This window comes from Rhineura floridana, chromosome 2 (assembly GCF_030035675.1).
Source record: "Rhineura floridana isolate rRhiFlo1 chromosome 2, rRhiFlo1.hap2, whole genome shotgun sequence".
NCBI classification, from domain to species: Eukaryota; Metazoa; Chordata; class Lepidosauria; order Squamata; family Rhineuridae; genus Rhineura; species Rhineura floridana.
This window is the reverse complement of record NC_084481.1, coordinates 210933782-210957674: the sequence shown is the minus strand read 5'-3', so window position 1 is coordinate 210957674 and position 23893 is coordinate 210933782. Positions and strand designations below refer to the sequence as shown.

The following is a 23893-nucleotide window of genomic DNA, read 5'->3' as shown; positions in this document are numbered from 1 at the left end:
GTATGTAATCACCACAGACCAATTAAACAAAAGCAAAGTGGTTCATGTAAATATGTTGAAGCCTTACCATACCAGGGATGCACAGGTGTTGCAAGTTACCTTATTCCCTGAGGGAAGTGGGCCTGAACTTCCAGATTTGGTAGAGGAAAGCAAAGACAAAGGAGGGGTAGATCAAGTGGAATGGTCAGAGGAGGTGAAGGAGGAAGTAAAAGAAGAGATTCTGAGAGTTTTGAAAACCTATAGGAATCTCTTTAGCAACAAACCTGGCCGAACCAGTATAGTTATACATTCCATTGATACTGGAGATCATGCCTCAATCAGATCTGTTCCGTACCGTGTGAATGGGAAAGTTTTGAATGAGATCAAAAGGGAGGTGGAAGATATGCTGGAATTAGGAGTGATCAGGGAATCCATCAGTCCCTGGGCCTCAAGTATTGTCCTGGTTCCGAAAAAAGATGGAACGACAAGGTTTTGCATTGATTATCGGCTAATCAATAAAATTACTGTCCCAGATGCGTATCCTATGCCTAGGGTAGACGCAATGTTAGAGTTATTGGGGGCAGCAACCATTATCTCTACACTAGATCTCTGTAAAGGATTTTGGCAAATGGAACTAGACGAGCAATCCAGAGCCAAAACTGCCTTCAGTACACCAGATGGGTTATATGAGTTTGTGACCTTACCCATGGGACTAAGGAACTCACCAAGTTCATTTCAGAGGCTAATCAATACTGTGTTGCGAGGCATGTCAGATTTTGCAGTGGCCTATATTGATGACGTGGCCATTTTTAGCAAGTCGGTGCCTGAGCATGTCCAACACCTGACAACAGTATTGGAGGCCTTAAGAAAAGCAGGCCTCACAACAAAAGCTAAGAAATGCCAGTTTGGACTAAAGGAAGTAATCTATTTAGGACATAAGGTGGGGAGTGGGAAAATCACCCCCTTATGGAGCAAGGTGGAGGCAATACAAGCGTGGCCGATCCCCTTAACCAAAAAACAAGTAAGGGTATTTCTGGGTGTGGCTGGATTTTATGGGAAGTTTGTGAGAAATTTTTGGGAAATAGCAACCCCCTTGCATGAATTAACAAAGAAAAAGTGTTCTGAGCGTGTGGTATGGACGGATGAATGTCAGAAGGCTTTTGATCTACTGAAGCAAGCCTTGTGCCAAGGACCCATATTAATAGCACCAGACTATGAGAAACCATTCATCGTGGCTACAGATGCGTCGGACCTTGCGCTGGGAGTCGTCTTGCTACAGGAGAGAGAAGGCACCAGACATCCAGTGGCATACCTGAGTCACAAGCTGACGCCGAGGGAGAAAAACTATTCGGCGGTCCAGAAGGAGTGCCTAGCGGTCGTGTGGGGACTGAACAAGTTGCGCCCATATGTGTGGGGACGAAGATTCACAGTGACTACGGATCATCAGGCCTTGTTATGGTTGCAGACTATGAAAAACCATAACACTATGCTGCAGAGGTGGTCCTGGGCCCTACAGGACTATCAAGTGGACTTCCAGTTCATAAAAGGCAAGGACAATATACTGGCCGATGGACTTTCCAGGCAAATGGCTGGGACTGCAGTGACGTGACCAGACGGAGGAACAAAGAAAGACATTTTCCCCATAGAGACTTTTATTTGTTAACGCGACGTATAAATCCTGGAACAGGAATAATACTCTGCCGTTCTTTTAAGGGGGGGGGAATGTGATGTTCCTATATTAATGTATATATGGTAAGTGTTGTTGTTTAGAAGATACATGGTAAGTGGAGTGAAAGAGGAGGGGGAGTGAATGGGCAGTAGAATGCTAGATGATTGGCTGAGTGTTTAAAATGGCTGAACGTATAAAAGGAAGAGTGAGAGTGGAATCTGGGGGGTGGATGAGGTGAAACTGAGTGGGTTGCTTGGAGGGGTTTAGAGAGTTGTTTGCCAGGAGAGAGTGGAGAAGGAGGGGGGTGGAGTTCGGATTAGTATTGAGTAAAACCATATGCTTATGTGCCTTAAGAAGAAATCTTGTTAATCTTGTTAGCTTTGTTATCTTTAATAAATACTTAATTTGGTTTACCAAAGGCCTGATCCTTGGCTGGGGTTTCACAGACCAGAAGGGAGGGTAAGGTAATGACCAAGGCTGAAGGGAAACTGTAACAAATGGTGGCAGCGATGAAGAGAATAACAATACCAGTATTCAGAGTCTCTGGGAATACTAGTATTAGGACGTGACTGGTGGTTGCCTAGCAGGGGGATCTGTTGAGATCTGTGCTAGAGCGGGGAGAGAAACAATAAAAAAGGACAGTCCGGACTGGTGGAGTCCCTGGTGGTGCCTAGTGACAGGCAGTAGCCACGCGCAGGTAGGAACCTGACAGGGAGAGCCAGGAAAGTCTGTCACACAGACCTCCGGTGCGCGCCCTCCCGCATGCATGCACTTCAGGCTGGCGGTGGAAGGCCCATCCCGGCTTCACCGCCAGCGAGCGGGCGCCTGCTTTCCGTCTCGCCTGCCCGCCTCCGAGGAGGAGTTGGCTGCGCCGACCCGGAGCACTTCTCGGCTCCTTTGCTGGGCAATGGCACAGGGTGGGGCAGCTCTGGGTGTCACCCCCCTCAGGGTGTCACCCGGGTGCGGTCCGCACCCTCCGCATCCCGGTATTGACGCCCCTGCGGTGGACCAACAATTACCGGCTGGCTGCCAGTCCACCACCACTGCTTCTTCCTCCCAGTCTTCCCCCGCCCTGGTGAACCTGCAGTCCCTGCTGCTCACTGCTCCACTTCCTCTTCTTCATCCTCTCCCATACCTGATGGTGCAGCCATCTCAACCACCAGTGCCTCCCTCTCACAAGAAGGCGCTGGGGCAACTAAATGAGATGGTATTAGAGGACCCCTTGCACCCCTAGTTTCTCTCGTGGACAGAGGCTGCATGGATGGGCAACAGCAACAGGGCCTGCAAGCAGTGGGCGGCAGTGGGGCAGGGCAGAGACTGGCTGGTGGGGGCATCCAGCAGCAGCAGTACAGGGGATGCAATCTGCAGCTTCTCTTGATCTACCTGAGCTAAGAGACTCTTCTTGGCTTGGCCGGCCCTGATGAAGCTAAGTGACACCCTCCACTCTCACCTACCTGCTTTCTATGCTGTTTCTACCCTACTGGCAGTGGGAGAAAGGAAGATAAGGGAGGATTTTCCCAAGCTTCTCCTCTCTTTGGCATTTACAAGCCAAGCAACTGGGATGCTGGGATGTGCAGCTTTCCCAGCTCTGTTGACAGGTGTTAAAGGGATTGAGGGATGGATTTGGATTCCATCTCACTCCCAATGACTTCAAGAGGGATATGATGAGGTCCGATTTTGCTCAGTATCAAGCTTGGAATAAAACATCGTCTTCCCAAGAGGAGTTCACCCTATCACCACTGACCACCATATATTGCTATCCCACAACGTGCAGAAGGGGGGAAATGGGGTGGGCCCACGCCTCTGGACAGATTCCCTAGGTGACATTTAGAGACTGAAGGGCAGTTGGTGCAGCCCTTCAGACAGGCTGCACTTGTAATAAGCTGTTTTGGGTAAGGCGATTCCCCTGGTGGTGGAAACTCTGGATGGTTTTGCAGCACATTAACTGGCTTATACTGCTGCATTTAATCTTCCCTTAATGGATTGAGGAACACTCCTTCTGCATTTTTTGGTAACAATTTCTACTGCATCCTTGACATGGGATAAATAAACAGAACTGGCAATATTACTAAAACCGTCCACTAAACATTTTTTTCATCTCCCCCCCATGTAATATCAACACATGCTGAAATTTAAATGTCACTTCCATCTGCGCTCTTTTCTCTGCTAATAATCAAACTGCAGCCGTCAACTCTTCATTTGAAAAGAGGGGAGGGGGAGCTCTGAAAAGTAAGCAGGACCATTTGAAACCTTTTTTTCCCCTTTTAGTGATCTTGGAATGGAATGTCAGTTCTTAAAAGTGTTGAATTTGTATTGGTGCCACTTCAAAAAGATATTATAATACATATTGGCCTATTTCATCAAACAGCAAAAATAATGATGTACTTTTAAAAAGAGTGAGAAATGCTACTTCTGAGATATAAAGCAGTGAAGATGGAGTAATATGTGAATATGGCACTTCAGACCTAACTTAATGAAGGCCCCTGAATACTACATTGACTGTAAGGGTTATGAGTATTTCTTAATATACCTGGTGTCCCACCGCCCGCCCCCTCCCTTACCTTGGAGTTGTTACAGGAAGAAACCCTCACTTTTCTCTATGTCCTCATCCAGCTCAAACTGGGGATGGATGAATCTGTCAGTTTTGGTTTTCCTTAGTTTCTCATTTTTCTGATCTTAAGTTCAGTTCTCCCCATTTCCATATCGTTTTTTCAAATTTTTAAGTCTACATGAAAATCTGTACATATTTCCATGTGTACTTCACCTCATATGCTCATTTTGTATGTAATTTTGCCTAATTTATGCATTTTTGCAAGCCAATTTCCTTAATGTGATGCATTTTTTGTCCATTGTTTTCATTCATAGGCATTTTATGCTCACTTTTCCCTAACATATTATTTGTTAGTTGGAAAACTGCATTACAATGTGAATTTTGAAGAATAGCTGTGTTTTGGTTTGGGAAGTATAAATTAGGTAGATTCACATTAAAATGCAACAGCTCAAATAGGGGTGTGCATACAGAAATACAGTGTGATTGATTGAATTATTATTATTGTTGTTGTTCTTGATAACAACAACAACAACAAAATCAACCTGGACAAATTTGAGCATGGAGGTCTTTGTGAAATTCCTTCCATGACCCCTTCATTTTCTCATATACTGGCTGTTTAAATGTACAAATTCCAGTATACACTATTCACAGACAATATTCATATATACACAACAGCCCTGTAGCCAGGGTGGAGCAACTGGGTGCACTGCCCCCCTGAACTGTACTCCTCCCCCAGATTTTTGGTGAAAATTGTCTTTAATTTGTGACATGATGGACAATGACAGCCTCAATTTAAAGAATGACAGGTTGTTTTTAAAATGAGCAAATTAAGAATAGGACCCTCTGAAAAATTGAGTGAATAAGGCAAGTGAGTGCACTACAAAATCCTCATCTGTTAGAGCCTCCCAAAGTCCGCTCACTAAAGTTGTTCCCTGACTAAGGGTGGATTTTTCATGATCACAATCACCCTATAATTACATACATGATCCTGGAAAAAAACAGTCTGTAACATGACCCTTGGAGAGTTTTATTAGAACATTTTATTATGGGCTAGAGTTAGAATCCATGCCTTGGAATTTCCTTTGCTCTACTTTTCAGTTTCAGTTGTATTTTCTACCCAACCAGGAATAAAGAAGCATGTTTCTTTGCTTGCAGTAAGTGTTCGTTTATTCTGCAGTTATTATGATGACTAGGGCAGAATTTGGTGCTTATTGCTAAAGAGTGAAATAAAGAGATAACTTAAAGTGATCTGAAAAAATATCTACCCTAAGTTATCCTTTACTCTTTTAAAGCACTATACTCACAATCATAGCAGCTTTTTTTTTCTTGAGCACTTGATGGCAAAGGATGAAAAAAGCCCTAGAAGAATAGAAACACTGCTGTGCATGCTATAGTTAGCTGGTTGGCTGGCCACCTAGTCTGTAACTCAGGTCTAATTTCTGATTTTCCCAATGTGTGCAGGTTAACATGAAGTCTTTTCAGGGTTTGGGGACAGAAAAATCAATCCAGCAACCAATTTTTTAAAAATCCAGTTTCTTTCCGCAATTAGTTTCCAATCGCTTAATTAGTTCGTTTCCCTTGATTGTCCAAAAGGAAGGAAACTTTTAGCAGTCAGGAACAAGACTAGAAGGATGGATCCTCAAGGAGAAGTTAATTCCTTTTGGTATCCCCATGTTCACTGTATCCTTAACTTTTTTTTTCTTATTTAATTTAATTGTATTTCATTTAATTCCTTGTGTTCATGGTAAATTTTCTGTTAACCTGATCTTTACATAGCCAGTTATGTAAGTTAACACACTCTCTGCATGGAGAAGGAGTGAGGGGGAGGTCGCTGCCTTTCCCTTCCCCTGGCCCAGCCCTCATATTCTCCCCACCAATGACTGGAGTGGGGAGATTGGCTGGTGCTATGCCCCCTTCATGCCCCCTTAGAAATCTGACTGTCCCACCTAACAAGGAAGGTTGGTTATAGGGCTATTTCAGACTGCTCATATGCATACCACTCTCACAAGCATACACACACATAATCTTAATAGTTGACCAACACTCCAATCTTTCTGTTAACTCTCTTTGCTACTGAATGCCTTCTGACCAAAAGAACTGTTTTCCTGTGTCATCTATCTCTAAGCCTTGTGTGCTCACACTTTGCATTTGAAAGGTTCATAAACATTCTATTGCAACTCACCTCTGTGCCAGTGGCTAGGAAGAAGTTGTTTCAGTCAACCGACATTGGAATTCTTACAGCCTCTAGCTATGAAGATTTCAAAGGTCAAAATTTCATTTATGTCAAGTGGTTGTTGTCTTTTGTTCTCTTTTGGGGGAATCAGTTGGCTATGCCTGCTGAAGCACCCAAGTTCAACACCTGGCATCTCCAATCAAAATGATCAGGCAGCAGGTGAAGGGAAAGATTTCTGCTTGAGGACCTAGAGAGCTCCTGCCAGTCAGAGCAGGCAACGCTAGGCTAGACAAATAGCCTGAGCTGCTATAAAGCAGCTTCTTATGTTCCTCTGTTTTTCTGCAAATCTGTGCAGAAAAGTTGGCTTTGGCTTTGCATATAGATATGTAGATGATTTATGATAGCAATAAAAGTTGGGATGGGGAAGGGAAATAGTAACTGAGAAGCACAGCATTATGTGTGCACTGCTAGCCAGAGAGGCAATTGCATGCACAAACTACATGTACAGTCCCCCAGCCTGATCTAGCAGCTTGGGCTGCACATATCACCTTTTTTTGAAAGGATCCCACTGATCAGTTGCTCTGGAATGGGAGGAGTGGAGGGTGGCATCTAGTCATCTTCACTCTCTCTTTCATGCCAATGCCATACCAGCTGACCAGCACAATTTCTTTCTGTCTGTCTGTCTAGGGTAGCTCTGGTTTCTCTGTACACACTTTGTGAGACTGGAGTCTATCAATATAGCTGCTATCAGAACTTGCAGTCAGGGCCGACCCCTACCATTAGGCAAAGTGAGGCAGTCAGGCAGCAGATGCACTGGGATGGGGACCTACGGTAAGGAATTGGGGGACTGATCCGTACATGCCTTGTGGCATACCTGGCACCCTCTAAGCTAGCCTGCTGCCCCCACAAGAGATGGTGGATCCTGCCCATCACCAAGAATCAACACCAGTCGGCCATTGGTCAGCTTCAAATATGCAGGGGAGGGTATGTCGTATTGTTGTTTGTCTCAGGCAGCAAAATGTGTTTGGCCAGGCTCTACTTGCAATGTATTTACTGCAAAAGTCTTGAGAGCAGAGGTTCTGAAACTTAAGATACATTGTGCCTCCTTGTGGGTAGGCCACACAATCACATTACTCAAGATTGCTTCGATTGCCATCAGAACATAGATAAGGAGGAGCATAACCTAATCTCTTGGCAGCTGGGAGTTCCACATACAGGGCACCACCACAGAGAAAGCCTTCTTGCACACTGCCACCATCCATGTCTCAAAAAGCAATTGGACATTCATTAAACCAAAGTTAGCCATTGGGTCCATTGCTGAGAACTGGTTTAATGTCAATTTGCTAAGCAAAATCTTAAACCAACTTCAAACTATGGTTGAACATCCTGGTTAGTAAACTGGCATTTAACCTTAGCTCCCCTTCTGGGATGGAATGGCTAACTGCAGCTTAATTAAACTGGGTGGTTAGCACCGAGGACCAGAGGACGAGGAGAGGAGAGAGTCAAGGGGGAGCAGACATTTCACTCATTCATTCTCAGCTGCTCAGCTACAGCTGGGAACTGAGTGTCCTACAAATCACCTTGCTATTATCTTATGCTTTAAAAATCTTTCCACTTTTCTTATGGCATCTGACGTAAAGTAAGAGAAAAGAAAGACATAGAGTTGTGTCTCTTAAATATTTTATGAATTCAAAAGTTTTAGCACAGAGAGGACATAACTGAAACAAATAAATATATTAAAAATTGGCCAGTGATTGAACTGAGGTTAAAGAGATTGGGGGGGGGGGCTTACAGAATTGGTTAGAGCCAGATTTTGTTCAGATCAGCAAGACAGACTTCTAACACAAAAGAGGAACATCTCAGGGGACACATCTACAGACCGTCTGTTGCCACCCCTTAATTTTAACATCCAATTCCCAAATTTAATTTGATATATGTTTCAATAATTTTTTCCCCCATTGCAGTGGCTTTGGCCAAAGTCTATCTCCAGGGCTACAACCCAAACAGGGGAAATTGTATCTTCCTGCTTGGTCTGCCACTTCTTCCAAATGAAAAACAGCCATTCACACATGATGTAGCCAGAAAGGTGGAGTTTGTCATCAGGTGTACACTCAGCAAGGAGCTGCAGTTAATCCCAGTTGTCTGATGAGTGTGCTTGATATGATGCAAAGGGAGGGACGACTCTTGTCATTGTTTGGTTTCTCTCAGTTCCTCACTTTTCCAGTGTTCAGTTCAGCTGGTCACATTTCTGCAATTTTTCTTCTTACAATCCTCAAGAAAATTGGTCAGCATCTTAATGCACATTTCTCCTAATATACGTACACATTTTTGTATGCAATTTTGCCTGCTATACATTGTTTTGCAAACAATTTCCATTCATGCATTTTGTATGTTGTTTTCACCCATATATGCATTTGTATGCACACTTTCCCCTCATAGACACATTTTTGGGTGAAGAACTGCATCCTTTTTATATAAATAACACTAATTTCTACATTTACATATATTAAATACATTATATACAAAGAGCAGAAGACATGATTCACTACAAAAGACAATAATGCTTGGGAAAACAGAAGGGAGTAGAAAAAGAAGACCAAACAAGAGATGGATTAATTCCATAAAGGAAGCCACAAACCTGAACTTGCAAGATCTGAACAGGGTGGTTTACAACATATGCTACTGGAGGGTGCTGATTCATAGGGTCGCCATAAGTCGAAATCGACTTGAAGGCACATAACAACAACAAAAACATACATATTCAGAGCACCCTAGCGAGGGAGCCTGCTCCACGAGATAGAGGGAGCCCCCAGCTGATGAACCATCAAGGCGAGTTAAGCAGCAGAGCAAGTTCAGCAGCAGGGCGAGGAGGCCAGGGCCCCCCACTCTGCCCGTCTGTTCCCTGACCTCAACTAAACCGCAGTCCCCAACCCATTAACGCAATAAACCTTAAACAAAGCTATGCAGGTAAGAAGCCAGCAGGGGTGTGGGGGCTTTCCAGTGTTTTGCACTGCCTGCAGCATGTACGACTATCTGCCTGTTGGACAGAAGTTGTGGGTGTGCTCTCGGTGCAATGAGCTCCTGGCTCTCCGGGAACAACTTCAATTCCTTGAGGCCAAGGTGGCGGACCTGGAAAAGCTGAGAGAGGCAGAGAGGTGTGTGGAGGAGGCCTTCAGGGATGTTATAGCTGTGTCCCACTCCAAGGATGATAGCTCTCCTGCTATCATGGAGAACAATGGTCTCGGGGAAGGAGAGCGTCCAGCTGAGGAAGAGGGAAACGATCCCTTAGAAGGGACCCATTCCTTGGGGGATGAGCAGCTATCCTATCTTGCCGAGGATATATCTCCAGGGGGTGGAGGGATCCCTGTAGTGCGCGATTCGATCATTAGGAACATAGACAGTGGGATGTGTGATGGGTGTGCAGACCGCAAGGTGATTTGCCTGCCTGGTGCGAAGGTTGCGGATATCGCCCGTCATTTAGATAATTTGGTAGACAGTGCTGGGGAGGAGTCAGTGGTCGTGGTGCACATTGGCACCAATGACATGGGGAAATGCAGCCGTGAGGTCCTGGAAGCAAAATTTAGGTTGCTAGGTAGGATGCTGAAAGCCAGGACCTCCAAGGTGGCCTTCTCTGAAATGCTACCGGTTCCACGCGCAGAGCCAGCCAGATAGGCACAGCTTTGCAGTTTCAATGCGTGGATGAGACGATGGTGTCGGGAGGAGGGTTTGGATTTGTTAGGCACTGGGGAACATTTTGGGACAAGCCGGGCCTGTGCAAAAGGGATGGGCTCCACTTGAACCAGAATGGAACCAGACTTCTGGCACTTAAAATTAAAAAGGTGTCAGAGCAGCTTTTAAACTGACTGAGGGGGGAAGCCCGACAGGAGCTGAGGAAGGTCCGGTTCGGAATAAACCTCCCCCCTGGGATAAAGACCAAAGAAATGATGAAATTTTAAAAGGGGTAGGCCTAGAAGTAGGCATTGTGAGAGCAGGGGCACAGGATATAAATTCAGAAGGCAAAATTACCACAGGCCAAACCAAAAGTGCCAAAGAGACTTGAAGAGAGACACTGCTTACAAGTGCCTGTACGCAAATGCTAGGAGCCTCCGAACCAAGATGGGAGAACTGGAGTGCTTGGTCTTAGAGGAGAGCATTGATATAGTGAGCATAACGGAGACCTGGTAGAATGGAGAAAACCAGTGGGATACAGTTATCCCTGGATATAAACTATATCGGAAGGACAGGGAAGGACGTATTGGTGGTGGTGTCGCTCTATACGTGAAAGAAGGCATTGAATCCAGCAAGCTTGAAACCCCAAAAGAGGTGGACTCCTCCACAGAATCATTGTGGGTGGTGATACCATGCCCCAGGAGGGATTTAATACTGGGAACAATCTATCATCCCCCTGATCAAAATGCTCAGGGAGACCTTGAGATGAGATATGAAATTGAGGAAGCATCCAAACTAGGAAATGTGGTAGTAATGGGTGACTTCAACGACCCGGACATAGACTGGCCACATATGTGTTCCAGTCACAACAAAGAAGCAAAATTTCTAGATATTCTAAATGACTATGCCCTAGACCAGTTGGTCATGGAACCGACCAGAGGGACGACAACCCTGGACTAAATCCTCAGTGGGGACTGGGACCTGGTGCGAGATGTAAGTGTTGTCGAACCGATTGGGAGCAGTGACCATAGTGCTATTAAATTAAACATACATGTAAATGGCCAATTGCCAAGAAAATCCAACACGGTCACATTTGACTTCAAAAGAGGAAACTTCACAAAAATGAGGGGATTGGTAAAAACAAAGCTGAAAAACAAAGTCCAGAGGGTCACATCACTCAAAAATGCTTGGAAGTTGTTTAAAAACACTATACTCAACTGGAGTGCATACCGCAGATCAGAAAAGGTACCGCCAGGGCCAAGAAGATGCCAGCATGGTTAACGAGCAAACCAGCAAAGCTCTTAGAGGCAAAAAGTCTTCCTTCAGAAAATGGAAGTCTTGTCCGAATGAAGAAAATAAAAAAGAACACAAACTCTGGCAAAAGAAATGCAAGAAGACAATAAGAGATGTTAAAAAAGAATTTGAGGAGCACATTGCTAAGAACATAAAAACCAACAACAAAAAATTCTATAAATATATTCAAAGCAGGAGACCATCTAGGGAGGTGATTGGACCCTTGGATGATAAGGGAGTCAAAGGTGTACTAAAGAACAGTAAGGAGATTGCAGAGAAGCTAAATGAATTCTTTGCATCTGTCTTCACAGTGGAAGATATAGGGCAGATCCCTGAACCTGAACTAACATTTTCAGGAAGGGATTCTGAGGAACTGAGACAAATAGTGGTAACGAGAGAGGAAGTTCTAGGCTTAATGGACAATATAAAAACTGACAAATCACCAGACCCAGATGGCATCCACCCGAGAGTTCTGCTAACTAAAATATGTAACTTGTCCCTTGGGTCCTCCTCCGTGCCTGAGGACTGGAAAGTGGCAAATGTAACGCCAATATTCAAAAAGGGATCCAGGGGGGATCCCGGAAATTACAGGTCAGTTAGCTTAACTTCTGTCCCTGGAAAACTGGTAGAAAGTATTATTAAAGCTAGATTAACTAAGCACATAGAAGAACAAGCCTTGCTGAAGCAGAGCCAGCATGACTTCTGCAAGGGAAAGTCCTGTCTCAGTAACCTATTAGAATTCTTTAAGAGTGTCAACAGGCACATAGAGGTGATCCAGTGGACATAGTGTACTTAGACTTTCAAAAAGCATTTGACAAGGTACCTCACCAAAGACTTCTGAGGAAGCTTAGCAGTCATGGAATAAGAGGAGAGGTCCTCTTGTGGACAAGGAATTGGTTAAGAAGCAGAAAGCAGTAGGAATAAATGGACAGTTCTCCCAATGGAGGGCTGTGGAAAGTGGAGTCCCTCAAGGATCGGTATTGGGACCTGTACTTTTCAACTTGTTCATTAATGACCTAGAATTAGAAGTGAGCAATGAAGTGGCCAAGTTTGCTGACGATACTAAATTGTTCAGGGTTGTTAAAACAAAAAGGGATTGCGAAGAGCTCCAAAGAGACCTCTCCAAACTGAGTGAATGGGCGGGAAAATGGCAAATGCAATTCAATATAAACAAGTGTAAAATTATGTATATTGGAGCAAAAAATCTTAATTTCACATATACACTCATGGGGTCTGAACTGGCGGTGACCGACCAGGAGAGAGACCTCGGGGTTGTGGTGGACAGCACAATGAAAATGTCGACCCAGTGTGCGGCAGCTGTGAAAAAGGCAAATTCCATGCTAGCGATAATTAGGAAAGGTATTGAAAATAAAACAGTCAATATCATAATGCCGTTGTATAAATCTATGGTGCGGCCGCATTTGGAATACTGTGTACAGTTCTGGTCGCCTCATCTCAAAAAGGATATTACAGAGTTGGAAAAGGTTCAGAAGAGGGCAACCAGAATGATCAAGGGGATGGAGCGACTCCCTTATGAGGAAAGGTTGCAGCATTTGGGGCTTTTTAGTTTAAAGAAAAAGCAGGTCAGAGGAGACATGATAGAAGTGTATAAAATTATGCATGGCATTGAGAAAGTGGATAGAGAAAAGTTCTTCTCCCTCTCATAATACTAGAACTCGTGGACATTCAAAGAAGCTGAATGTTGGAAGATTCAGGACAGACAAAAGGAAGTACTTCTTTACTCAGCGCATAGTTAAACTATGGAATTTGCTCCCACAAGATGCAGTAATGGCCACCAGCTTGGATGGCTTTAAAAGAAGATTAAACAAATTCATGGAGGACAGGGCTATCAATGGCTACTAGCCATGATGGCTGTGCTCTGCCACCCTAGTCAGAGGCAGCATGCTTCTGAAAACCAGTTGCCGGAAGCCTCAGGAGGGGAGAGTGTTCTTGCACTCGGGTCCTGCTTGCGGGCTTCCCCCAGGCACCTGGTTGGCCACTGTGAGAACAGGATGCTGGACTAGATGGGCCACTGGCCTGATCCAGCAGGCTCTTCTTATGTTCTTATATACATACATATATTGAAATATAAATATTACATATAAAATAGGCAGATATATACTGCTTTATAATCTGCTCCAGAATTTTTCCACCCTAACATCAATCCCTGGAAAAACTCTGGAGCAGATTATAAAGTAGTCAATCTGTAAGCACCTTGAAAACAATGCAGTAATTACTAGGAGCCAACATGGATTTATGAAGAACAAAACCTGCCAAACGAATCTTATCTCATTTTTTGATTGAGTAACCTCCCTTGTAGACTGTGGGAATGCTGTGGATGTAATATATCTCGACTTTAGCAAAGCTTTTGACAAAGTGCTTCATGATGTTCTGATTAGCGAGCTACCTAAATGTGGGCTGGATGGAACAACTATCAGGTGGATCCACAGTTGGCTCCAGAATTGTACCCAAAGAGTGCTTATCAATGGTTCCTTCTCAAACTGGGTGGAAGTAACGAGTGGTGTACCACAGGGCTTGGTCCTGGGCCCAGTGCTCTTCAACATTTTTATTAATGACTCAGATGAGGAGGTACAGAGCATGCTTATCAAATCTGCAGATGATACAAAATTGGGGAGCACAGCTAATACCGTGGAAGACAGAAACAAAATTCAAAGGGACTTGGTAGGCTGGAGCATTGGGCTGAAAACAACAGAATGAAATTTAACAGGGATAAATGCAAAGTTCTACACTTAGGAAAAAGAAACCAAATGCACAGTTATAAGATGGGGGATACTTGGCTCAGCAATACGACATGTGAGAAGGATCTTGGAATTGTTGTTGATCACAAGCTGAATATGAGCCAACAGTGTGATGTGGCTGCAAAAAAGGCAAATGCTATATTAGGCTGCATTAACAGAAGAATAGTTTCCAGATCGCATGAAGTATTAGTTCTCCTCTATTCAGCACTGGCTAGGCCTCATCTTGAGTACTGCGTCCAGTTCTGGTCTCCGCACTTCAAGTTGGATGCAGATAAACTGGAACAGGTTCAGAGGAGGGCAACAATGATGATCAGGGGACTGGAAACAATGCCCTATGAGGAGAGACTGAAAGAACTGGGCATGTTTAGCCTGGAGAAAAGAAGACTGAGGGGAGATATGATAGTACTCTTCAAATACATGAAAGGTTTCCACAGAGAGGAGGGCCGGGATCTCTTCTCGATCGTCCCAGAGTGCAGGACACGGAATAATGGGCTTAAGTTGCAGGAAGCCAGATTTAAACTGAATATCAGGAAAAGCTTCCTAACTGTTAGAGCCATACGACAATGGAACCAATTACCTAGAGAGGTAGTGGGCTCTCCGACACTGGAGGCATTCAAGAGACAGCTGGACAGCCATCTGTCAGGAATACTTTGATTTGGATTCCTGCATTGAGCAGGGGGGTGGACTTGATGGCCTTGTAGGCCCTTACCAACTCTACTATTCTATGATTCTATACAATTTATAAATATGCTATGTCAGGTGACATAACCTTAGAGCAATAAAAATAGGAAAATTGGACAAAATATGCAGGTATGGTAGCCCTTCTGAGGAAATAAACAGTGCCAAAAAGAATAACTGCAATGCATTTTGTGCAAGAGCAGCCTTTACAGATTTGAGGTGGTTAAAAAGGGATTTGCTTAATCTCCCTATTGATTTGTTAGCAATTTGTATGAAAATAATGTACATGAGAGAGGCACCTCTGTGTAAGGGACCTGCCAAATTACAGACAGTTAGGTCCAGGGGTTTTTATGCTGGGGGGTTGGGATAAAAGGGATTTGCTTCCCTTCCTGTAGAGAACAATTTCATTATGAAAATGGCATACATCACAGAGGTGACCCTAGGACAGGAACCTACACAATTTCAGAAGGATGGAGGCAGGAACAAGGGAGTTACAATGAATGAAAACAGCTTCAAGACTGTGTTCTTCTTGGTATTGTGCTGAAATCTGAATTTCTTTAGAATTTCACTGGGTGTGGAATTTAGCTTACTTTATCATTATAAGGTAGCTAAGGGTGGTGAGTGTATCTTTTTTCCAGTAAACGTTTCCCGAGCACTCTGCAGCATCCCTGGGTGCCCGCAGTTCCTGATCTGAAAAAGCCTCAAGTGAAGAATCATCTCATGACATCTTCCCCTGTGCTTTAATTGAAGCACAGGCACCCAGGGAGGCTAAAGAATGCTGACCACCAGAGAATGAAAGAAAGGACAATCATAAACATCCCTCGGTCACCTAGAAAGTAATGTAAGCACAACAAAAACCCAGCACCCACCCAAGTGGATTTCACTGAAATTTTCTCTGCCCTTTGATAATTTTCTGCTTCAATTTATTTTCTCAGTTGATGGAGAATGTTTTTTTTAAGTAATTCTGCTCAATTGGCACCAAACATCACAGGAATGAAGTGCAAATCTGATTTGACAAAATTGGACATGTGGGCATATGGCACAGAGGCAGAAGGACATGAGTGTCCAACATTTTCCCAGCAAGCACCACCACCACAACTAGCAAAGAGCACAGCACGGACAAGAATAAGAGGATACATTACTTTGTTGTTGTTGTTTTTTAATTTACGTTATTGATACAGTTAAGAACAATTCAAAACATACATTTACTGGGAGTTATGGGGGGTACTTCACATATAAAATAGTTTTTCCTGCCCTTAAACATACAAATAAATAAACTGTTATTATTATTTGGTTACTTTTATGAAATCCACAGGTTTTGAAAAGCTTTGGGAGTAATAAAGCTCCATCTCTCTGCAACAAATGTATTTTTACATTTTTGTCCTTTTGCAATCTTCAGCTTCCATGTTAACTTCTCTATTTGTACAAGTTGCCAAACTTTACTATACCACAACAAAACAGAAGTACCTTTCAGATCTTTCCAAAGTCGTGCAATTAATGCCTGGGCTGCAACCAAGAAAAAAATATATCAACTGTTTATCCTTACTTTGACATCCCTTCCCCATAAAACCGTGATTGGAGAACCTTGGTAAAATCATTCCCTCTGATTGGAAGCTGGACACAGCTCTGTCTCCCGCCTGTCCACCCCCACTCCCTACTCTGGCATTTTCTCATATGGCAAGGTTGAGAACAAATGTTTCAATTTTTGCAGATACACTTTTGCAGACACACACATTAAAAACAACCACCAATATTTAACGTATTTCAGAGAGACCACACTTCATCTTGGATAAGCCCTCTCCAACATGGCCCCTCTTCAGTTCTTGATCTGGAATTTATCTGAATCTCTTGCACACCACTAACAAATAATAACAATGCCAGTACAGCATACAGCCTAAAAGAATTGCCTTTCCTTACCTACATTTTGCCATTTTACCAGTGCAAATGTAAAGCCTACATTGGCCAGAATGCACGTTTGCATGAAACAACTTTATGCTGAACCGTCCCAGTGGGACATCCAGCTCAGTATTCTGTCAGTTGTTCGTTGAGGCTGCAGGCACCTGGGATCCTCTTGCACCTAGCTGAGGGCCCTTGCACCTAGCTGAGGAAGAAAAGTGAAAATGCAACTGATCCATAGGTAAGCACGCATGTGATTACTACAAAGCATAATCCTGAGAGCACAGTAAATTGGAATTGGAGCTCAAGGTAAGGGGGTAATGGTGTGCCCAGTTTGTGTCTGCACCATTTCTGTTGAAGAACTGTGGGAGGGGAAAACTAAAACGAGGAAAAGGTTTACAGAGTTGGCACTTCTGATGCGATTAGCACCTGAAATCACCTATATCTTTAGTAGACAGCTTTAGATGATTTAATGAGAGGGTTTATGGTAATAGTGAATATAGTTAATGGAAGAACCTTTACAGATTTCCACAATATTGTTGTAGCCATGCTATTTCTGTTACGCAAAATAGCAGCCTCCTTTTAGTTTTTTCGTACAGCCTGACATTTGAGTGTGTGTACAATGGAGTCCTAATTAATGGGTCCAAACACCTAGAAAGCATAACACCGCTGCTTGGATTATTACTATTTATTAAAATATTGACAAAGTGCCAGCACTGTAGATGGCCATGGATGGGGGCTGGAGAGCTCATTTTGGACTTTAGTGTGAAGTGGTGGCACAAGCAGATCAGTTCCCCCCTCCCTGCCACCCCTGAGGTTGCCTCTCATTCCTCCAACTGCACTTGCCTAGGGTTGTCTGAAGTAAACTTTGACAGATGTGTGAGCTCCTGTTTGTGTGTAGGGGCTCTGCACAATCAGGTGTGCCAATTATTTAGAGTTTGTACACATGAGTAAGAAAGCAAACTGGGCTTTCTCTTCAGACCAATGCAAGCAACATGCACTTGTTTCAGGAAGGGAACATGATGTCGGGACAAGGTCAACAGCACATCAAGTCAGGGGGTTGGACTTGATGGCCTTATAGGCCCCTTCCAACTCTACTATTCTATGAGTCACCGCTGCTCTAAGTAAACATGGTAATGTCCTACATGTGACTAATGCATGAACAGGTCTTCAGATTCCACCAGTTCCTGGATCTATCTATCTATCTATCTATCTATCTATCTATCTATCTATCTATCTATCTATCTATCTATCTATCTATCTATCTATCTATCTATCTATCTATCATAACATAGGAAGCTGCCTTATATAAGCTGCTGTATGCCACCCTAGGCTCCTACTGGAAGGAAGGGCTGGATATAAATCAAATAAATAAATAAAAATAAAGAGATATACTATGGATGGAAAGATCTGTCAGTTTTGGTTCTCTCAGTTTCTAATTTTTCCAATCTTAAATTCAGTTCTTCGCATTTCTGCAGCAATTTGCATTTTTTTAAAAAAAATCCTCATGAAAATTCTCCAGGATTTTAGTGCAAATTTCTCCAAATAAACACATAAGCCGTTTTGACTCATACACATTTTTGCAAATCATTCTTCATCACATAATGCATTTTTGCTTATGCACACTTTCCCCTAACATACACATTTTTGTAAATATTGTTTGGTTGGCGAACTGCATCACAAAATTCAAGTAAGTGCAAATTTCGAAGAATGGCTGTGTTTTGGTTCTCATATTGTTTCAGTTTGTCTGTTGACAGAAGTCTACGTTACACAGTAAATGTGAAAGTCCCAGGAAGTCGGCTTGAGATGCCTATTAGAAAATGCCCAGAGTGAAGTGTGTATGCTCAAACATTTCCATGGTAGATTTTTAAGGAAGTTTAATACGGTTGGTTGGTTAGTTGTTTCTTATGCTATTGAGCTTGTTTCTTGCCCCATTTTTAAAATAAATGTATACTAAATATACCAAATTAATGGTTCCAAAACATTTTTTAAAAAAACCAAACAAATAATTTAAGGGGAGGGATGTAAGAAGGCAGTGATTTCTGTTCCAACCTGTATTCATCACAGTCAGTGCTGTTTCCATTCACCTGAAGTTCAGTTTCTGCTATTTAACGTTAGTTAGGAAGTTACATAACTATTTACGTAACTTAACATTCATTTCAATGAAATATCAAAACAATGTAAAAAGGCCATTAATTCCATATAGTCTGTGGAATTAAAAACAACAACAAAAATGTGACCCAATGCCAGTTATATTCACTTTACTGATTTCCATTCCTGGCCACTGACAGACACATGAACTGCAGCAATTTCCATTCCCTTTTCCATTTTCATTAGAATTCTCTGATATCCCTATTTAAGGGTGATAGAGAAATGTACACTTTCGAGGTAATTATTTCATACTCCCTGCACACTAACGGACTGAATGAAGAAAAGGCATCTTCATACTGATGGGCAAAGCTTTCCTCCAAGGAGCTCAAGGTGGCATACATGTTTCTCCCCCTATCCATTTTATCCTCACAATAACCCTGTGAGGTAGGTTAGGCTAAGAGACAGTGACTGGCTCAAGGTCACCCAGTGATCTTCATGACCAAGTGGGGATTTGAACCCTGGTCTCTCAAGTCCTACTCCAACATTCTAACCACTTTACCATACTGGCTGTTGATTTCATTGTAATCTCATGTTAATTTCATTTTATTTCCAAATTAATAGGCACATTTTAAAAAAATCTTCTCAAAATATGTATTTAAATACACATTTGAACATGTATTTTGAAATGTATTTAAATTTGTACTGTATCTCAAAATACAAATTTAAAATGTGTATCATCTCTCAAAATACATGTGCTTGGATGCTTATTTTTGGCACATATAAACTGCCAAGAACTGTGTTCCGTCATTCAGAGAAGTGTGAAATCTGGTGGACTGCCAAGCTCTGATCCGTGTATTAATCTGAGAACTGCAGATTACATAATTCTGCATATGAATTTGCAAGGCTGAAATTCTTCAGGCATCTCCACTGATTCATACTGCTGATTCTTTTCCCCCTCTTATGAGGAGCTACCTTTTTGTGTAATGTGAACCACATGTCCCTGTTTTGATCTGGCAAAACAGTAGTGGCTATTGTTCCATAGATCCCCGACTACATTTCACCAAATAGGGACACAGAACATGGGTTAATTAAGCCTCATTCTCATGAGACTTGCCTATCCAAATTCTCCAGGTTACACACGCACGCACACCAATAATACTTAAACAGAGAACATGCTTTTCCCCTCTCACTTTACAAGACCCCCCTTACTTGGGTATATACAAGCAAAGCAAGAAGGGGTTAAGGGTTTATTGATGCAGGGTTAGACCGCATGAGAACGCAGTCTCCCCAAGTTAGGATTCATTGGTACGGAATCCCTTCTGCCATACGCTAAAGATGGGACAATTCACACTTTGTAAACAATTTTGTTTTTGGTAGCAGAACAACAAGGGGTAATAGATCAGGCAGTCGCGCAAAACGGTCACATTGGGGCAAACACCCAAGAGGATCCCTGGGCTTTAGGTTGATAGGAGCCAACAACATCTGGATTCCCTTGGGAATTGCGCAGGAAACTTGAGGGGAGCTGTTCTTTACAAGGCTTTCATATATTTTGTTGTCAGCTTCCCAGCAGAAAACATTGGGACAAATAATACCAGGCAGGGTCTTTTTATTAGTTTAGTTTGGTTTTTAAATGCTTTTGCATCAAAAGATTTACTCAGACCTGCCAACATTTGAAAATCCCAACGATTAATATTTAGACTCTTTCCACTGATGCCACATTTTCCCACTATGGTGACCAGATGAAAAGAAAACCTCCTGCACTGAGCAGGGGGTTGGAATCAATGGCCTTATAGCCACCTTCCAACTCTATGATTCTATGAAAAAGAGTACAGGGCTCTTGTACCATTAATAGCTGCGTACACCTGCTGAAATTCTAAACAGCTATTAAAGGTGCAGGAACCCCATCCTCTTTTTCACCTGGTTACCCTATCACCCCATTAAGGGTTTAATTAGTGCACTGGCATGACTACATGCACTTTAAAAAAAATCTTAATTACTTTGCAAATTAGTTAAGATAAACTATGCCAAATAGGAGTTGCTATATAGGTCAATTAAGTGCTTGCATAGGTCCATAACATAGGAACATAAGAAGAGCCTGCTGGACCAGGCCAGTGGTCCATCTAATCCAGCATCCTGTTCTCACAGTGGCCAACCAGATGCCTATGGGAAGCCCGCAAGCAGGACCTGAGGTCAAGAGTACTCTCCTCCTGCAGTTTCCAGCAACTGGTATTTGGAAGCGTGCTGCCTCCGACTGTGGAGGCAGAGCATAGTTATCGTGCTGTGCCCTTCCAGTGTACAACCACTTTGTCTCCCACATGCCTATGTATCTCTGGAATGAAGGACAACCCTTTGAACCAGGGGTCAGCAGACTTCAGGCTTGTTGGATTTACTTTAGTTTTTTGCAAGAACTCCAAGTTCTACCAGCGAGAGACAGGTGCAAAAGACATATAGTTAGAATGAAATAATAGGGTGTCTCTGAGCACATTCTAAGAAATTTATTTTCTGCACAAAACCTGAACTGAACTGAGCTCACAGTCATTTAAAAGTCCAGTCTAGATTAGCTTTCTTCTGTTCAAAAGTTGCAGCTATTGTTAAAAGATTGGAAGTCAAAATTCCTTGCTCTTCTGCTACAAATCACCCAGAAATCTATCAGTTACGGATGGGGGAGAAATCCAATTCAGTTCACATTCATAGGTGAACCAATCTAATCCCTACTTTCCGAAACAATATGCGGACCAAATCACAGCCCTCTTTTAAAATTCACACTTCCCTGAATTTTGCAATGCAGTTCTCCAGCTAAAAAGGCATATACTGGGGTAAAGTGTGCATAAAAAATGCATACAGTGGTGAAAATAGCATATTAAAATGTCTTATATAAGGGGAAAGTGTTTTGTAAAAATGTATATGTTAGGCAAAATTGCCAACAACAATATATATATTAGGAGAAATTTGCATAAGGTAGAACCTAATTGCCCTTATGCCCACCGCTATTTTAGACCAGGGAATAGACATTTGTAAAAAGCAATGTGGCAACCCTAATAGGGAAGGAAGAGACAAGGATTCTTCCATAGGATCCAAAATTTCTCTCAAGGAGGACAGGCTTTGCCACTCATCTTTGTCTTGTGCAAATCACAGTAAGAGGGAAGGAAAGAAAGGCAGCTTGTTTTGCTGAACTTCACCACTAGAGGGTGTGCCAGGGTCACAGCTTCCAGTCTTGTGTAGAAGGAATAAATGCAAATAAATGAAAGATGAAAGAAGCGTGTTGCAGGGTTCTGTTTTTGAGTTCAAGAATCTACTTTCATAAATGGTGTATTTATCAATAACATTTTTTGTCTAATGTCTCCTTTTCAACACTGAACCCTGTGGGAACGGCAGCATCAGTTTAACACCCTCTTTTGCAAATGGGCAAAGGAAGGAAGCAAGAAAGATTGAAACAGACTTCAGGGACATGCTGTTATGTGACTGTTTGTGAGGTTTTAAGACACATACACATGCACATGCATATATCTGTACACACAGAGAGACACCTACCTCAGGGATCACCCAGCAGAGGAAATGCAATCCATCTGTTCCTTAGAAAAAAATATAATTTTTTTAAAGGCATCATAGTGTTGTTTAACAGCAACTTACTAGCTCCTATCCATATTGCTCTGTTCCATTTTTGTAATGGTTATATGCTGTTTTTATAATTGTATATTCTGTTGTTGCAACCCACCCTGGGACCTTATGGTGAAGGGCAGGTTAAAAAAAATCTTATAAAGCAAATATTTTTACTTGTAAATCTGGAGATAAATCATCTTTTAAAATTTGGGATGGCTGCAAAGAAGCTTTTAACAACCGAGAGAATGAATGGTGGGCATGAAGTTGTACTTGGAAATGATTTGGGTCGTGCAAATTGATTACTTGCTCTTACTGTGGAGCTGATGAAAAAAAATAAAGCTCTGTGTTGTTTAGGAGAGGGGGGGGGAGAAGAGAGAAGCTTTCCTTTTCCTGCACCACATCCTCCTAATAAAGGAAATGAAAAAGCACCATTATTGAGCCACCTGCTTCTAATTCCTAATTGTGGCAACTTAATTCTGAAATTGTTTGTTAGCTGCATAATATTGCAGCCATTAAAAATGTGGAGAAGCCATTAAGTTCTTTAAAACACTGCGCTGGGTAAGAGGGTGCAGCTTAACATCAATGTTTTGTTTTGATAAAATAACTTTTCTACTGGAGAAATGTGCTAAAAATTACATTTGCATCTACCGGGGAATGAGGGGAGGGAGAACTCTTGCACAGCAGAACCAGAGTGATAAAGGAAAGTTTTTAAAAAACAAGTTGGGTATATTATTTAAACACTCTTTAAAAAAAAAAAAAGTATACCCAGCTGTTCTCAGGAATGCTTAGTTATATTTTGGCACTAAAACTGGATTTTTCTTGCAAATGGGGGAAAGCTAATATGTGACATTTTGTATAAACATGTGTCGGTGGGCAAACATCTATTTCTCGGTGACCATTATTACAGTATTTATTTAGTAACAGAGATGAGATCAATAAATAATCTATACCAGTGTGAAACATCTCTATATTTTATTGCTCTTGTGTATACAAAAACAATCACCCAACATGCCCTGACAAAGGATGCTGTGAAATATAAGCAATCTGTGCATTGTTGTTTTCATTTGATGAGCTCTTTCTCTTCTTTTCCTGTCATATGGAAAATTTTAAGCATGCCACATGAAATGCAGAAAGGGGGAATTTATTCTCTATGTGTATTGCTTGTAAGACAATATTTGCTATATGCAATATTTGGATCTATATACTTTGATTCTGTATCTGCTTATCTACAGATAAGGATCTATAGACAGGAAGGCAGTAAGCAACATCCCGTTGACTAATCATACAATTTATTTATTTATTTATTTATTAAATTTATATCCCACCCTTCCTCCCACGTTGCCCTCCTACATGTTAAGATCTGCAGGAGAAGCCCTCTTAGTGGTCCAGACACCCAATGAGATCTGTGGAGTGGGGACCTGTGGGAGGTTTTTTTTCAGTGGTGACCTCGTGCCTCTGGAATAACCTTCCCCTCTGACACTGTTGACATCTTGTCCTCGGGTGAAGATGCACCTCTTTGTTCAGGCTTTGGGGGA

General features: G+C 42.4%; 1 long non-coding RNA gene across 1 annotated transcript; it reads right to left on the bottom strand.

Moving 5' to 3' along the window:
* Nucleotides 1–15957: 15957 nt before the first annotated feature.
* LOC133378427 (uncharacterized) lies at nt 15958–22716 on the bottom strand. The gene is made up of 3 exons (XR_009761016.1): nt 22290–22716; nt 16689–16872; nt 15958–16277 (listed from the first exon to the last, which is right to left on the bottom strand). It is a non-coding gene; the product is annotated as an uncharacterized LOC133378427 (long non-coding RNA).
* Between the last annotated feature and the right edge of the window lie 1177 nt (nt 22717–23893).